Raw genomic sequence first — 11555 nt, 5'->3', positions numbered from 1 at the left:
GCGCCCCCTCCCTCCCTCCCTCCCTCCCGCTGCCAAGCAAGCTCCTTCGGAAGGGAGGAACCCCGGCGCAGCAGCCCCCGAGGAGGGCAGGCTGAGAAGGCGGCGGCGGCGGCTGCCAGGCAACAGACCCCGGCAGGCAGGCAGGCAGGCAGGCGGCCCCGGCTCCTCGGGCAGCCCAAGCTCCGGCAGCTGGACTCGGGCTGGGCGAGAGAGCTGGCGGCGGCGGCGGCGTCTCCAGGAGGGGGCAGCCTCGCTGCAGGGAAAGAAGGAGCGCCGCTCCCTTGGCGCTCGGGCTCCTCCACGGCCGGCAGGGTTGCGGCGAGGGATGCGGCGCTGCTGTGGAGCAGGCTGCTCCCCCGAGGCCCGCACCGCTGTTGGGCGCCCAGCGGCTGCCCCGCCGCTGCTGCTGCTGCTGCTGCTGCTGCCGCCTCCGGGCCCGGGGCGGGGGCCCTCTCCCCCACCTAGCCTGCGCTGGCAGGAGGCGCCTCGGCAGCATCCCTCTCCCGGGGGTTTCGGCCCCCAAGCAGACCCCAGTAGGGAGTGGGGCTGCTGCGGCATGGCTGCAGTCAGGCCCGCGAGCAGCCCCTACGGTGGGGCTGGCCTTTCCCAGGAGCACAAGCCAGCAGGCCCAGCAGCAGCAGCAGCAGCAGCAGCAGCAGCAGCACACACCTCCCGCCCCCCAGTGAACCCGTGCCTGACCGGCTTGCCCGGCATCTTGCTCGCGGTTGCCCCACTCTCCGCCTGGCTGTGCTGACCTCCGGGGGCTCCCAGAGGATCCGCAGGAGGAGGAGAGGCCCACATGTGCTTCGCCCGCTCTCTTCTTCTTCTTCGCCAACGCGAAGTGTCTCCTGACCCCTTGACATGCATCTTATCCCAGTACTCGTGACAACAGCCCTGCTAACGGTGCAGCAGCAGGGAAATGCTTGACCCACAAGCCGGAGGTTGCCGGTTCGAATCCCCACTGGTAGGTTTCCCAGATTATGGAAACATACCAGCAGCTGAAAGGCATCATCTCCGACTGCAGTGGGAGGCGGCCATGGTCAACTCCCCCTGTGTTCTACCAGAGACAACCACAGCCAGGGCTCTCTGGGCGCCAGGAGTGGACGCCACCTTGACGGCACACTTTACCTCTACTGCAAGCTTGATATGCCAAGATTTTTACCCATGGGGCTGCCAGTGGCTTGCCCCAAGCTCCCCACAGAGCTCGTGGCCAAGGTGGGGTGCAAACAGGGGGCTCCCTAGTCCACAGCCCCTGCTCCTACCCACTGGCCCCATCAGCACGCACAGGGCAGTGTGCAAAACAAGGGCCGGCCATCTTCCATGGCCCACAGGTGGAGAAGGAATCCTCCTTCAGCCCTCTGGCTTGGCCCTGAAGCCTCTCTCCACCCTGCAATCAAAGGCTGCCCTGGGCAAGCAGCCGGTGCCCCCTTCCGCCAGCAGCCTCGTGACGCGGGTTGCCCTCTTGCCACAACCTGGCAGCAGTCGCTCTCCTGCCACCCCACAGGCAGGCCTGCCCCGAAGCTCAGAGGTCACCCTGACCCAGCAGCTGTGGGGACACAGCCAGGCCAGACCAGCCACCTGCACGGCACCGGAGGCTGCAGAGGCGAGGCGAGGCTCGAGGGCCGCTTGCTCTTGGGGGCGTCTCTGCTCAGCACTGCGCAGCCCTTTGCCTGCCTGAAGCCCCCTCACTCCCTTTCCATGCTGCCAGGCGGCAGAGAAGGCAGCTCCTTGCGGGGGAGGGCCTTGAGGGCCGGGCCCATCTAACTCCACCAGTGAGCAGGCCGCCCCACACCTTCCCTGCGGTCTCCCACAAAGGGCCACGGTTGTCTTCCTCAGACCCAGAGCAGCACTCGGTTCTCCCCCACACCTCCCCTCCACTCCGATGTGCGGGGAGCTGGGCTCCTCCTTCCAAATCCTGATGTTCAAAGAGTGGAGCTGTCTGATAGACGGCTCTGCCCAGAGGTGCCCCAGGTAATTGTTGAGCCTGGACCGAAAGGCCTTTGGAGCCCCCACCCCACCCCACCCCACCCCACCCCCCACCCCGCTGCCAGTTAAGCATCAGCCCCCTACACACACACCCCATGACACAAGCAGCATTTTTCACACGTGGGTTCTTGAGAGCAGAAGCAGCAACTGAACTCACAAAGGTGTAAGAATAGAAAACCGGTCTATTGGTGCAAATATGCATGAGCAGAAACATTTCCACCCGCAACTTCACATATCCCCCTCCCGCAGATTTCTTTCTCTACTCCCCCCTCCGTCTCTAAAGCAGAGGACAGGCTCAGGCCACAGGCACGCTTGGCCGCCTGGTGCAGCTGCAGGAGGACTTGGGGGCCCCAGGGGGTGTGGAGGTCCCGGGGAAGAGCGCTTCTGGCTCTGCCTGCCACCTGGACAAAGGAGCCACCCGCCTCCCTTCCTGAAGGATCCTCGGGGCGGGGGGGGCGGGGCGGGGGGGCTGGAGCACACCAGGAAGCAGGGGTGTCACCATAATGGAGCAGACGGGTCCAAAGGGCCCCAGCTCCACCCCCCCTGATTTCTTCATTACCCCCCTGGCTCCGAGGGGCAAACATGGGTCCCCTTCCCCTAGCTACAGCGCAGCCAGGAGGGGAGGGGAGAAGCAGCAGCCCCTTTGAGCAAGCAGTCCCAACAGCACATGGAAGATGCACATGGAGGGGACCGCCCTGCGGATCAAGAGCTTTCTAGGCCAACCAGGCTGTCACCCCTGCGGCAGACTCTGCCCAGGAGACCACACTCTGCATTTTTGCAGGGGCTGCAGCCTTGGAGCAATCTTCATGGGCTGCCCCACACAGAGCACTCTGCAGGGGTCAAGCCCTGGGCATTTTATGGAGGTTTCTACAGATGGGTCTCCTTCTTGGTGGAAATGGGCAGGGTGGGACCGAACAGCTGCAGCACACTTAACATGCCTATTTGTGGAAACGGCCCTTCCAGTCCTCCAGAGAAGCAGGCCCCGGGAGCAAAGCAGCCCCAGCCCCAGCCCCAGCCCGCCCTCAGTCAGCGGCGCCTGCTGCCTTCTGGGGGTGGGGAGCAGCCGGAGGAGGAGGAGGAGGAGGGCGGGCTGGGCGCTCACGTGCGCTGCCTCCCGGGCCAGCTGCTCTCTCCTGATAAGCAGGCCTGCGCCTTTCATCTCTGCAGCCGGACCACCCACAGCTGCCGGGAATGCAGGGGGGGCGTGGGGGGGGGGGAGGACACGCACCTGCGGCTCCCTCTTTGCCATGGGAAAGGGCGGGCGGAGGGGCTGGGGAGGCGATTTTCCCACAGCCACGTTCTTTAGAAAAGCGCTGCTGCAGCCAGCTCCAATTGCTCGGGCCTCCCCACACCTGGGCGGGATGCGGGGTGTCTCAGAATTCTCCGCGGTGGGGGGGAGGCAGGGAAGAAGCGCCCCACCACCCCACCCTCCAGCCGCGGAGAAGTGCCATCGCCTGCCTCCCCTCCCAGAGGCTTCCTGGGGGCCACTTCCAGCCCACCACCCAACCCGAGCGGGAGGCTGCCGCGATCACGTGGCACCCGCTGGCCAGTTTATCAGAGGACAGGCAGCCGCTGTGGCCCCCCCGGAGAGGAAGAGCCTCCTGGCCCCCGCCTAGCAAGACAGAGATAACAAGCTCCAGGCAGCGGGCGGGGCGGGGCGGGGGTGGCCAGAGGCCTCCAGACTCCCAGAGACGGGAGGAAGACAGCAGGAGGCGCGTAAATGCGGAGTCAATGCAAGCTCCGTAGAGACCAGAGTGCACCCTACTTGGACTATAGGTCTTGTGTTGTCATCCTTGTAAAAGGTTACTGACATTTCCTGACCCCATCACGGTAAGCCCCGGATCCCGAAGTCACATTTAGGGGTGCGGGTGTTTTGGCTGGCTGCTCCGAATGATGCTGCGCTGCGCCCTTCGCCTGGGCAGAAAAGTGCACCAGCTCATGAATCAAAGAACTCGCCCCTCGAGCCACTCGGCAGGAAACAATTTGCTCTTGGGCAGGACGGCGGGGGGGGGGAGGAAGGCTGTGCATCACCAGGTGTGGAGGAGGCGTTGCCTGGGCTGCCCTCTCCTTGCGCCAGGACTGGAGCGGCCGCCTGCTGCCTCCATGGCCCTTGGGGAGGGATCCTCTCGCTCCAGGCTGCTGCTGGCCACCCTCACTAGGGGCTGCCCTTGTCCTCCCCACAGCCCGCCTGCGGAGCTAAAGAGAGTGGTGGGTGTGCTCCTTCCGGAAGGAAGGGGGGGGGGACTAGGCAGACTGGGCGCAAGTGAGCAGGCACACACGCAGGCCCGGCCCTTCGGCCCAGACTGGCCAGATCCAGCCTGCGGGCAGGCACCACCACTCTGGAAAGGCAAGCCGGGTTTTCCCGCTGCTGGGTGGTCTCCCATGGGGGCTGCTCCAGGGCAGGGGCCCAGAGCAACCTGCTGGCTTGGCCCTCTCCCCATCCAATCTGCCTCACATTTCTGAGTTTCTTCCACAAACCTGAAGGTCAAATGCTTTTGTCCCTGTTGACAGCACGGGATGTGTTTCCAGGTAGCAAATATTCTGAAATACGGGATTGAAGTTGTGCAAGCGGGCCACTCCTCTCCCCCCCCCCCGCCAGCAAGACTGTCCAGCGGCCTCACTCGCCATCTTCCTCCCAGTCTGCTCTGCCTACAAGCCCCCCCCCATCTCTCACCCCCGCCCCAGGAAAGAAGTCGCCAGCAGCCAAGCAGCAGAATCCACACCTGCTGCCCTAGATCCACCCTGGTGGTGACCTCCCTCCTGGCCCCTTCACAAGACCCCCGCCCGCCCGGCTGCTGTGGCCAGAGACCCTTCCCTTCCCGAGGTCACACTGTAAAGCAGAGCCGCCGCCTCCTGCTGCTGCTGCTGCTCTCTCTTGGGCGCCTCCAGGAAGCCCCCTTTCCAGGGAGAGCTGAGCAAGCCCCCTCCACGCTGCGGCTGCCTGACACGCTCCCCCTCCTTGTCCCAGAAGGCGCTCGCCATGACAGCAGCAGCCCACCCCCACCCCATGGCCATGCCGTATTGCTGAGACTCACACCCACCCCGGCACATACAAGGAAAGAGAAGGGAATCGGGAGGCGAGCCGGACTCCCAAGCTGGGTGCCTCTGGAGGGCTGGGCTGGGCTTTGAGCGGGCAACCCACGGGGGCCCTTTTGCTGCCCAGAGGCCAGCACACTTCTGGCCTCTGCAGGTGCTGGGCGGGAGGGGGGGGCCTGTGGCTCTGGCCCCCCGTCTTTCTCTGCTTTCTCCAGGGCTGCCCAGAGCCAGTGGCGGCCGACTGGAAGGCCGCACACAGCGAGCAGGCACACCCCTCCTTCCCTGCTGCCACTCGGGCAACTTCAGAGGGGGGTGGGGGTGGCCACCGGCCCTTCAGTTCCCTGCGCCCCCCTCCTGTGCGGGGTGGGGGGGCAGGGGCCGAGCAGCAGCCAGGCCCCCCTGCCCCTTCCCAGCCCGACCCACGGCACACTTGCTCTGGATCAGGGCTGGCGGGGGGGGGAGAGCGGCCTGCCAAGGCCAGAATGCCTTGAGATGGGCCTTGCTGCGTGCCGCACTTTGCGTGTGGGCTGTTTGCTGTCTTCACAACAGTTTCTGTGAGCTACTTTGAAGACCAGTCTTTCTGAAAAGCGACCTAGAAATTAATGTTTTTAAAAAGGTTTTTTGTAAGGTGATTTTTAAATTATTATTTTTTTAGCTCTTGCTCTATAAATACCCTAAGAAGAACTAATGTCTGAGCAGAAGCCAGGAAGCACTCCGGGAGAACTCCCTTTCAGTGTCACAACATGTTCTGGGGGCAGGTTTCCTGCACCCCACATTAACATGGTGGCTTCTGGGGGCCCCTGAGCACTGCCTAGCCTGCCCCCTTGAAGGATGCTCCAGCCCCAAACCACTTCTACTTTTTTGCCCGCGGATCAAGAGACACTTTGCAGTGGAGGTCAGGGGGGACCTTGCTCTAGCCTTGCGGGGGGGGGGGCAGCCTTTCGTCCCCCTGGAAGGTCCTGCTGTCCGATGGGTGCATCATGTGAACAAAGGTGCAGCAGCGGTAGCACATTGCGGGCCAATTAATCCTCATCACGAGAACTTACAAATGTGCTCCAAAATGCTGCTAGCCCCGATATTGGGCATCGCTCACTCAGACACTCTCCCCACGGCAGCTGGCAAGCCACACTGCAACTGCTCCCCCCTCTATGAAAATCACCTTGAGAACACACACTCCTCTGTGCGCACCCCCCCCCCCGCGCCCAGTGCAGCCCCAGGAGCCAAACTGATCTAGATCCAGGAGCCAAGCTGATTTAGAGCTTCCGCTGCCAGGCACGGCATTGATCTGGCCCTCCAGTGGGGGGTGGGGTGGGGTGGGGGGGGCTAGCGATTAAGTGGATTGCTCCGGCATACCAACAAGGAGCCTGACCTTGCAGCGACTGCAAAGGAGCCAGCCAGCCAGCGGGGCCCATCCATCAGAGCCCGCCTCGGCAGGCAGCAGCCCTCCTCACAGGCTGTGCCTCTTGGGGGAGGCTTGCCAGAAGGGCTGCACTCTCCGCTCCCGGGGCTGAGAGCCCCCAGCCCGGCCCTCGAACGGTGTCTCACGGCACAGCCAAGCTCCGGAGGCCTGTGGCAAGCCGGGCTTCCTCCTGGCTGCATCCTGTTCTCCCCGCAGGGGGTCCAGGAGAGCCGCTTGGGCTCCCCAACCCCACCCTCACGCCAGCCCTGGGGCTTTCCTGGGGGGGGGGAGGCAACTAAGGAGGCACATGACCGGAGATTACAAAACCCAGACCCATGTGGGGAGGGGGAACTTGTCTCCCTCTGGCACCCCACAAGCACCTGGGTCAGCAGACCGACGGAAGGTCTCCCTGCGGCCCCCAGGACCAGCGGAGAGCCCCCCGGCGGGCTTGGGGGCTGCTTCTGAGCCCCCCAGAGCAGCAGGTGGTCAAGCAGAAGCCTCTGGGGCCGGCCACCCCCTTCCTGCCCGGCTTTGGAGCCGCCCAAGCACCTGGCGGGCTGGAGGAAGCAGGGGCTGGCCCGGCCCAGAGCAGCCCCCCGGGCCAGGCCGAGGGGAAGCGCTCCGTCCCTGGGGCCAAAGGCCCGGCAGCTGGTCCAGAGACCCGGGGAAAGGCGCCGTGGCTGGCTCTGGAGCAGGAGGGCTGGCAGCTCCGTGGCCGCGGTGGTGAAGAGGCAGCGCTGCCCGCCTCTCCAAATAGCCTGACATGGGCGGCAGCGGAATTAGCGTAATGATATAATTACAGCCTGCAGTTGGCAGACGGGGAGACGCTAAGCTCACTGCAGACACCAGGATGTGGTGTGCACCAAGCCTGCTTTTCCTGGCTGCACCCCCTTCATTCACACGGGTGATGCCGAGGGAGGTGCCCACTCCGGGGGGGGGGGAGCACAGCCGGGCCGAGGAAGGAGGCCGCCGAGAGAGGGAGGGAGGGAGGGAGGGAGGGAGGCGCTTTCCCTCGCAAGGCCAGCCAATCTGCTCCGACCTGGGACTGCCAAGCGGGATCAAGGGCGCTCAGGAGGTCTGGCCTGCCGTTCATGGGGATTTGGGCTCCCAGGACTGGAGACAGTGAAGCCGGTGGTGGGCCAGGGGAGAAGGGGAGAAGGGGCCGAGCCAAGCAGCCCTCGCCCCAGAGGCAGCACCTGCAGGGAGGGCGCACGGGGGGCCTTCCTCAGGCCCGGCCACACATCTCGCGGTCTCCTGCCCCCAGCAGTGTGGAAACCACTTTCCTTCCGACAGCTCCGATTCTCCCGAAGCTCGAACCTGGATGAGGAGAGAGCTGCTCTTGTGGGAGCAGGCATGAATGGTCCCCTTTGCTATGCAGGGTCTGCCCTGGGTTGCACTGGAATGGGAGGCTACTGGGAGCACTCCCAGAGCGGCCCCATCCCCCAAGGGGAAGAGCAGCTGCCTGCTTGCATGCGGTTTCCCAGTTCCCTCCCTGGCGGCATCTCCAAGAGAGGGCTGAGAAAGGAGATTCCTGCCTGCAACCTTGGAGAAGCCGCTGCTGCTGCCAGTCTGTGAAGACCGTACTGAGCTAGATGGACCAAGGGTCTGACTCAGTATGTGGCAGCTTCCTCTGTTCCATGTTGCACAGCATAATTGTTGTAAGCCACCTTTGTGTTTTGGGCGGCATACGATTATCTTTAAAAAGTGTTGGCAACTGGCCCCGCCCCGATGGCCCTTGCGCCACAGACTTGTGCACAGCAGAGGGCAGGGTGGGGGCTTACTGCGAGGGGGGGGGGGCGTGGCTCCGCCTGACTGCCAGCAAGGCTGGGCAGCTCAGTGACAGCATTGGGGGATGGGGCAGGGACCGGGGGCGGGTCTCCCAGGCTTGGCTTCTGAGGAAGTGGCTCATCTGCCCCTCAAGGGTGGGGAGAGAAGTCGGGCAAGACCACAGCAGGACTCGGCCAAGGAGGACACGAGACCACCAAAGCGCCCCATTTGGCCCATGGCTCAGTGGGGCGGGCGGAGGACACCTGGCCCAAACAGCAGCACAGGCAGCTGCGGGAGCTCCCTTCCTCTCCGCTGCCCACGGAGCTTCTCTGGCCCCGTCCCTCCAGGTGCTGGCCCTGCCCAGCCCCTGCCTCCATGGCAGCCTGCTCCTCTGGTGGTCTCTTCCTCACACTGAGCGGGCCCTGGAGGCCCTGGCGATGGTGGCTCCGGCAGCCCCCTCTTCCCGTCCCCTGCGGGGGAATCTCTGGCAGTGCTGCTCACGCACCTCTAGTCTCCCATTCAAATGCAACCAGGGCGGAGCCTGCTTCGCTCAGCGGGCAAGTCATGCTGGCTGCCACCAGAGCAGCGCTCCTCCGCCCTCACGGTCTGACTCCTGTTCCGCCCCCAGCCCACCTGCCTCGGGATCTCTGCTGCAGCTGGAGACCTTGAGAAAGGAGCGGAAGAGCGAGCCGACTCCATCGCAGGCATCTCCCGGATCCCTGCCTCTCCTGGCCAGGGCCTGCCCCTCTGCTCCCAGGAGCTGGCCGCCATCTCCGGCACCAACCCGGCTTCTGCTCCCCCCGTCCCCTTCCTGCCCCCTGCCCTCAACACGTCCCTCTTCCTTCTGCCCCCCTGCCAGCCAGCCAGCTCTCCAGAGCACAGCCCTCTTCCCCAGCGGGATGCAAGCCTGCCCCCATCTCCCTTCTTTCCAAGAGCCAGCCAGCCCTGCTGCAGTCTCCCCCCAGACGCTTGGAGTGGGCTGCTTCCTCGGCCCCCCTGCACTCCACCAATCCCTCCCTCCCAGAAGTCACAGGAGGCCGCTTCTGACGCCGTTGCGCTCTTGCTCGGCTCCCTCGGTCTCTGCCTGGGCATCTGATGGTTGTGCCAGCGTCTCCACAGAGGGGCGTTCTTCCTCTTCCCTTCCCGCCTTCAGGGACGCCGAGGGCTCCGTTCTTGGCCCCTTGCTGTTCTCGCTGGGCTCCTCTTTTGGCATTCCCTGCACACGGATACCACCCGGCTCTCTCCTCCACCCAACTCCCCCTTAGACACTACACACTTCTGTATCTGCTGGAGGGCGCCCAGGCTCTGCAGTATGTCCAGAACCAAAACCTCCTCTCCTCTTCCCATGAAACTGTCACCACCACCCCCTCTCCCGAGAAGGCCCACAGCCTTGATTCTCTGTCCCCCCCCCCCCATTCAGCCTGGCGCCAGATCATGCCTCCATTATGCCAAGTCGCCATAAAGGAGCAAGTATGCAGCTTGGGGGTACTGCTGGACCCGGCTCTGCTTCTGGAAGCTCAGGTGGAGGCGGTGGCCAGGGGGGCCTTTGCACGGCTCCGGCTAGTGCGCCCGCTGCGTCCCTTTCTCGAAAGGGCAGGTCTGCCCACTGTTACCCACGCCTTCAGTCACGCCACGGCTGGATTGCTGGAACACGCTCTACGTGGGGCTGCCCCTGAAGAACATCCGGACACGGCAGCAGCTAGCGTTTTATCTAGAGCTGCCCGATGGGAGCACATCATATCCATTCTGAAAGAGTTGCATTGGCTGCCAGTTCATTTCCGGGTCCGATTCGAGGTGCTGCGTTTGACCTTTAAAGCCTTCAACGGTTTGGGCCCTGGATACCCGAGGGACTGCCTGCTCCCAAGGGTTGCTGCCCACTTGACGAGGTCATCTGAGGGGGCTCTGCTCCGGGTGCCGACGAGGGAAGCTCGGTTGTCATGAATGTGGGACAGGGCCTTCTCTGTGGATGCCCCCGGACTCTGGAATGCTCTCCCAGTGGTTATTCGCTCCTCGGTCTCCATCACAGCTTTTAGAAAGCATGTTAAATCTTGGCTTTTTACCCAGGCTTTTAGATGATTGTCTCTGCTGCTACTCTTTGTACTTTGTATTGTTTTTATGCTTGTGTTTTAATTTTTTAAATCAGGTTTGTTTTATATTTTAGCTTAATATTTTAATTGTGTCATTTTTACAATTTTGTTTTTCAAATTCTGCTGTAATCCGCCTTGGGATTGTTTTAATGAAAGGCAGTATATACATGTAACACTAAGGAAATAGAAACAATCTGGTCCCTTCCCTCTGCCCCCTTGACAAAGCACAGCTGCCACACAGGCCATCTCTGGCCTGACTTCTGCCTCCTCACCTCCACCCACAACTCGGCTGCGTCTCACCCACCTCCATCACAGGCTTCCGGTCTGCTCCCAGCACAATTCCTTGGCCCTTCAAAGCCCTCCCTGGCCTCAGATCTCTTCTCCCGTTTCCATCCTGCCCACCTAACCCAAACCTTTGCTCCTCTGCCTTGACTACAAGTGTCCACAGGTCTCCTACTTCCACCTTTCTCCCTTGCTGCCGCCCCCGCCTTAGGCCTGGAACTGCCTCAACGCCACCTCTTTCACATCCTTCACATTCCTTAAAACCTGCCTTTTCTGAGCAGCTTTTGGCAGAAGGCCTTCATGCCAGCTCTGCCAAAAGCTTAGCAGAAAAGCCTTTGCACAACCGGCATCCTTTCGCCTGCCCTTCCTCTTTTCCATGACTGTAAGCTCCTCAGGGCAAAGATCTGTCCTCATTCTTTGTACAGCACCATGCACATATAGGTGATGCTATAAATACAAGCAAACACTTCATTCCAGTGCTTTTCTTTTTGCCCTCTGCACATGCTTAGAGGAATTCATTGTCACTCACTTGGACAAGCTGTGCAGGGAATCACTTGGTGTGCTAAACAGGGGAGGAGTCAGGGCTGGTTCTCTGAATAAGAAGGAAATGAGCCTGTGGAAGGGAAGGGAGCCATTTACTTTACTTGCTTTACTTGCAATCCCGTTGAATTGTGAGCTGTAGTTTGCTCAGAGTTCTATAGAGGATGTCACACATTTAAAAAAATGGCCTTGGAGGTGGTGAAAACTTGCAATTTGAGTATTTTGTGATGGATACTGTTCCGTACAAAAGAAATTCCTTTTTAAAGTGGGGGGGGGGGAAGACATGTGGTGGTTGGTTCATCTCCCTCAGCCTTCTCCCCACACAGAGAGAGAGGTGAGCTCCATTCTTGTTCCACTCCAATTCCCGAGCAAGCCTTTTGCACCCTGCCCCTGCAAACACTTTGGGAGCCGCTGCCAAAAAGACTGCTGCCACCACCAGACTGAGGTGATGCTCGCCA

This window comes from Hemicordylus capensis, chromosome 8 (genome assembly GCF_027244095.1).
Source record: "Hemicordylus capensis ecotype Gifberg chromosome 8, rHemCap1.1.pri, whole genome shotgun sequence".
NCBI lineage: Eukaryota > Metazoa > Chordata > Lepidosauria > Squamata > Cordylidae > Hemicordylus > Hemicordylus capensis.
Note: the sequence above shows the minus strand (reverse complement) of the source record.